This window comes from Chinchilla lanigera, unplaced genomic scaffold (assembly GCF_000276665.1).
Source record: "Chinchilla lanigera isolate Chin_1 unplaced genomic scaffold, ChiLan1.0 scaffold00041, whole genome shotgun sequence".
In the NCBI taxonomy this organism is placed as follows: domain Eukaryota; kingdom Metazoa; phylum Chordata; class Mammalia; order Rodentia; family Chinchillidae; genus Chinchilla; species Chinchilla lanigera.
The window spans coordinates 7,165,390-7,171,438 of NW_004955442.1; the positions used below are offsets into that span (position 1 = coordinate 7,165,390).

The 6,049-nt window shown below is 48.8% G+C and overlaps 1 protein-coding gene across 2 annotated transcripts in view; it reads left to right on the top strand.

The window, feature by feature from the left end:
• Nucleotides 1–5,713, top strand: part of LOC102029126 — a 45,089-nt gene extending 39,376 nt beyond the window's left edge. Inside the window, exons 7-8 of one of the 2 annotated variants that reach the window (XR_001235432.1) lie at nt 2,903–3,096; nt 5,640–5,694. The gene's annotated coding sequence lies outside the window, so the exon portion shown is untranslated. Of the gene's footprint in view, nt 1–2,902; nt 3,097–5,639 lie in introns of both variants that reach the window. The other variant, XR_001235433.1, reaches the window with a different exon arrangement.
• The last annotated feature ends 336 nt before the right edge of the window (nt 5,714–6,049 follow it).

The following is a 6,049-nucleotide window of genomic DNA, read 5'->3' on the forward strand; positions in this document are numbered from 1 at the left end:
GGTCATTTCTCTGCTCCAGTCACTATGACATTTTCCTCCGACTCCTTCTGGAGTTTCTGGGGTCCTCCTTTTACCACCAGCCTGGGCATTCCTTTCCCTTCTCCTCTGGGCCACAGAGGAGACCCTGTATTTTGCACCCTTAACATCTGCTTTCATGGTTAATTCCTTCATGCTGATGGAGCACATCCTCCAGTAGCTTCCAGAGAGAGGGCACACAGGGGTGTATTAGTTTCCTAGGGCTGCTAGGAAATGATCACAAACTGAAAGTCTTAAAGCAACAAGAAGTGATTTTTACAGTCCCGAAGCTTAAAATTCTGAAGCCGAAGAGTCATCAGGGCCATTTTTCCTCTGAGGCCTGGTAGAACTTTCCCTGCTGCTGGGTGTGGTGGCGCACACCTGTAATCCCAGCACTTGGGAAGCTGAGGCAGGAAGATTGCCACAAGTTCTAGGCCACCCTGCACTACGTAGTGGGAGACCTGTCTCCAAAAACAAACAACTTTTCCTGCCTCTTCCTGGCTTCTAGAGGTGACCATCAATGTTTGGTGTTCTTGGTTTGAACCTGTCACCACAGTCTCTCTCTGTTGTCACACACCATCCTCCGTGTGTATGTCTGGGTCCAGTTTTCCTTCTGTTCAGAAAGACACCAGGTACACTGATTTAAGGGCCTGTCCTACTCGAGTGTGAACTTGTCCTCACTGATTATATCTGCAGTGACTGAAACCAAGTAAGGTCACATTTGGAAGTATTAGCGCTTAAGATTTCAACACTATTTGGCATGTGTGGGGGTAATTTATCCTATACAAGAATGTAAACATTTTGAGACCTTAGGGGCTGGAGGTTTAGCTCAGCGGCAGAGCGCCTGCCTGGCAAGTACGAGGTTGTGAGTTCGACGTCCAGTACTGGGAAAAAACAAAAAAACAAACAAAAAACCATTTTGAGACCTTGATTGTCTGAGATGTTTTTATTCTGCCTGAGTATTTGGTTGGGTAGAGAATTCAAGACTGGAAATAATCTTCCCTTGGGATTTTGAAGTCATTGATTGCTACTCTGTTGTTTCAAATTAGTTGAAAAATCTAAAGCTACTTATGATCCATCATCTTTTGTATGGGGTCCTTTTATTGCTGTGTTAGAAGTCTTCGAGATTTTAAAAAATTTTTTAATTTAAAAATTTTTTTTTGGTACCGGGAATCAAACTCACAACCTTGGGCTTGCCAAGAAAGTGCTTATGACACTGAGCTATATCCCCAGCCCCCTTTTTTAATTCTTTACTTCATTAAATCTTATCTCAGTGGGCTCTCACTGTGACTCTATTTTCATCCACTGCACTGCGCCCTTAGCCTAGGACTTTCCGATGTGGAAGCGCATCGCTGGGGTTGGGTAATTTTCTTGTACAGTCTCTGTTAATTTCCTCCTTTCTGTGTTCTGTAACTCGTATTGGTCCTCAGAAACCCAGCCTGTAGTTTTCTTTCTTTCCTCACTTTTGTTCCCTTTCTTTGTCCTTTTGTTCTATTTCACTTCCTTAGCCTCATCTGCTGGCCCTTCTGATGTGTTCAGCTGGCCTGTCTTGCCTTCTCAAAAGCTCTTCTTGTTCCTGAAAGCTCCTTATTCATAGTGCCCTTTCCTATGAATGCACTATCTTCTCTTTTCAGAGAATATAAAATTGCAGAACTTGCATGGAGGTCTTCTATTTCCTCTTGAGATTCCTTTTTCTATTTCTGTATTTTCTTGTGGAGTCTTTCCCCAAACGCCGTGTGTGTGTGTGTGTGTGTGTGTGTGTGTGTGTGTGTGTGTGTGTTTGAGTGAACTACTGAGAAATGTTGTTTCCCTATTTTAAAGCAGGGTTAACTATGTTTTGGGTGTACTCAGAATTCGTTCGGGGACTTGATGAAAATTAGCATGTTAGCAGAGTCTGCAATCTAATATTCTGGAGCTGATTTTTAAAAGTTTGCCGGTGAAAGTTGTTTTTTCTCTAAAGCCCATTAGTAAAATTTAGCATAACCAGCCAGATGTTTTATATGGCCTGAGCACACCAGGTCCCAGCTGAGATGGATCAAGAGAGATAAGGTTGTTGTCATCTTGATACACATGAGTGAAACAGGAGGGGCCGGAGGCTGCCCAAGGCTTGTGTGGGAGGAGGCTCTGCTCTGTGCCTTGTGTAGGGTGCTTGGTGACAGGTGGGCTGCGCTGTCAGCAGCAAGCTGGGGACCCAGCTGTCCTTGGAGCTCCTGGGATTCCTTCCTGTGGGCCTTTCCTTTTCTCTTCCTTTCTTTTTTTCTTGCAGTACTGGGGATTGAGCCCCAGGGCCTTTTCACTGAGCTACATCCCCAGCCCTTTTTATATATTTTGAGAGGTAGGTGGCCCAGGTTGGTTGCTAAGTTGTCTAGCCTGGGTTTAGACTTGCAATCCTCCTGCCTCAGCCTCCTAGAGTGCTGCGATTAAAGGTATGCACCACCACACTGACTTATTAGCATTTATTTTCCTCAACATTTTATTATAAAAAAATTTCAAACATAGATAAAAGCCCAAAGAATTTCACAGTGGATACCAAAGGCCTCTTGAGCTGGACTCTACCAGTCACATTTTTCCTACTTCACTGCTCCCACATCTGTCCACCTCTACGTCCCTCCTCTTGTTCCAAGTAAGATCTAGGCCGGCACATTCTGCCCCACACACATGGGTTTTATTGACTTGAGTGAAATGCACTACTCTCCAGGGTGACATTGGGTGAGTTTGGACAGGTGCGTGAGCCTGTGAACTCTAGGTCCCTTCAAGATCCTCGGCATTGCCGTCACTCGGGAAAGTTTCTCATGCTCCATTCCAGGGGTTCCCAACTTGGAGATGTGCTTGTGAAGAGACCTTGGGGCCTCTTGCTGCCTGCCAAGCCCTCCTTCTCATCCTACAGGAGCCATGAACTTGGACAGTCCTTGGCTCAGATTGTCCTGGCCCCACCCAGCCACTCTGCAGGCTGTGCTGGAGCTGACCCTGGGCAAGGCATGGACCCTCAGGGACCTGGTGGTCAGCGTGGCGTGCAGGAGCCAGGGCCTCCTCAGGGAAGGCATGATCCAGGTGTACACCAGGAGCACTACCTACCTCCGGGTGAGCCGTGCCACCACACCCCATCCCTCCCATCAGCCACCTCAGGCTCTCCGCCTTTGTGCAGAGGGGAAACCAGAGGCGGGAATGGGGGTCCGGCTTGCAGATGGATGAACTCTGGCCCACTAAGGGCTTGCAGCCACCAGAAATGCTGCTGAGTGAATAAACGGGAGAGAGGGCCTTTAAAAAGGGTTGAGAAAAAAAAGAGTTGAGGTTTCCATGTTCTTGCATAGAGGCTGATGGGGAGCAAAATAAAGCAGGTCAAACAGGACCTTAGAAAAGAGTAGCTCTGGACTTTTGCCAAAACAAAAACAAAAACAGAAGGAAAACGTCAAGGTCCCAGGGCAGCTTTACACCGACTGCTGACTATGCAGACTATTTCTTTGTACATGTTTGGTGCAGAGGCCTGGGCTGCTGGGGAGGAGAGTGACCGGCTCCCGCCTCTGGGCCGGGCCCCAGGGAGCCAGGTCACAGCTGTGCACAGGTCGGGCGGTGGGCAGGCCAAGCTGCCCCCAAGGCAGAGCTGGACAGTGCCAGGGTGGGGACAGGGCAATGGGGTCTTCTGTTGCCCAGGGACTGGAAGAAGCCCTGGGCAGCAGGTAGTGCCAGCCAGGACAGCAGTGCGAGGAGCAGGCGGCCCCTTCCTGCAGGTGACCGGCCAGCAGAGATGGTAGCCCAGCAAGTGTCCAGACACCAGAGCTGCGGTGTTTGCTGGCGAGCTGGCTATGGGGAGGGAGCAAAGGGCAAGGGAGACAGTGCTGAGGTTTTGTCCCCAGCAGCTGGGCAGAACGAAGTGCTGTTTGCTGAAATGGGGAGCCTGGTGCAGGGGGACCTGAGGCTCCAGCAATGACACAAGGGTCAGGGGCCTAGAAACGAAGTGTCCCACAGTTGTGTCTGACCAGAGGGTCGGCAGTCCCAAACCCATCCTGGCCCCTGGTGTCCCGAGGGCTGGGTGAACGAGGCGACCACAGACAGCAGGACCCTGGGGTCAGGCAGCAGCCGTGAGCCTCTGCTTCCCCAGCTCCAGCACAAGCCCGAATCATGCCATCTCCTTCCGGGCTCTGCAGCGAGTGCCCCTCACAGTCCAGAGATCCTGCTCACTAGTAGGAGTGGTCCAGTGGGATCATTTTTCCTTCCCAAACTGAAGGGGGGATGGCTAGGAGGTGTGATAGAAATATATGGCAAATGTTCAAGTTTTAATTTTTTTTTCTCTTTTTTTGTCTTTTTTTGAGACAGGGTCTCACTATGCAGTTCAAGCTGGCCTTGAGCTCACTTTGTAGCCCAGGCTGGTCTCGAACTTGCAATGATCCTCCTGCCTCAGCCTCCCAAGTGCTGGGATTACAGATGTGCACCACCACGGGCAGCAAATGTTCAAATTTTAAAAATTTATTGCAGTGGTGCACGCCTGTAATCCCAGCACTCGGGAGGCTGAGGCAGGAGGATTATTGTGAGTTCAAGACCAGCCTGGGCTGCAAAGTGAGCTCAGGCCTGAACTGCATTGCAAGACCCTGTCTCAAAAAGACAAAGAAAAAAAAAAAAGAAAGAAAGAAAGAGAGAAAGAAAGAAAAATTTATTGCAGTAGAAGACACATTGCTTTTTTCTTTTTTTTTTTTTTTTGTATATTTCTGGTACCAGGAATCGAACTCATGACCTCATGCTTGCCAGGCAGGTGCTGTGCCGCTGAGCTAAGTCCCCAGCCCCCACATTGCTATTAATCTCCCTCTTTGAACACACTCATCCCATTGTTCTTGCTGCTTTCTGAAGCAGTTCTGGAAGTCCTCTTTCCTCAGTGTCTCTACAAGGTGTGAACAAAACTCCAGTGAGTGCTGCTGCTGAGTGCCATCCAACAGAAAGGCACGTTCATAAAAACATGATGGCGTGTCCTCACCTACCTTATTCACTGGCTCTGGCACCATGTGACTTCTGGCTGTTCCCCAAAGATAAAATGACCACGAAAGGTCAGCGTTTGGGATGAATTCAGGACATTGAGGCAGCCACGACAGCACAACCAATGACACTCCCAAAAGAGGACTTCCAGAGCTGCTTCAGAAAGTGGAAAGAATGATGGGATAAGTTATTTTGAAGCAAGGTGCGATATTTGAGGGGAAGTAATGGCAATGTATCTTTTACTGTAATAACTTTTTATTTATACATTTACTTTATTTTTTTTAAAATTTTATCTTTGTCTTTTTGAGACAAGGTCTTGCTATGCAGTTCAGGCTGGCCTTGAGCTCACTTTGTAGCCCAGGCTGGCCTTGAACTCGCAGCGATCCTCCTGCCTCAGCCTCCTGAGAGCTGCGATTACAGGCGTACACCACCATGCACGGCTACCTTATTTTTTAATCACACCTCTTATGTCTGCTCAGTGTTGGGGGTGATAGTTTTTCTTTTCTGTGTAGGGCCCTGTAGTGAATAACCAGCCCATCTGCCTCAGTCAGGATAAGACTTATGGAGGTGCCTTCGGGAGGAATGGGTTTTGAAGGGTGAGTAGGGGGAGGAAATTAAGGTGTTCAAAGACTCTGGTCATCTTCCCTGCCTCACTATAGGTTTCCATGGTGACAGCCACGGTACCAAGCCTCTTCCACAGCTGGATGGAACTTGAGTCAGTTTGGAGCTCCGCAGTGCAGGGTGAGGTCCACACCGAGAATAGCTAGAACCAAACGATTCTTCACTGCTGGCTGAGAGGCGCCTAGCAGGAGCTGAACTTCACAGCAGCCTACAAGCACACAGAGCGGGTGTGTCAGGGCGTGTTAGGGTCGAGACACTCACCGCATGAAGGAAGACTCAAAGAGTCGTTCTCTCACGCAAAAAGCAAGGGGATTTTATTCACCAAGCATGCATGGGGCTCACTGAGCTCGCAGGAACAGAGAGCCCCGAGCCAGGTCAGTTCCGGCCTTTTAACCCGAAAAACCACAAAGGAGGGGGGCTTGCAAGCGTCATTACAGAAGCAGATGGC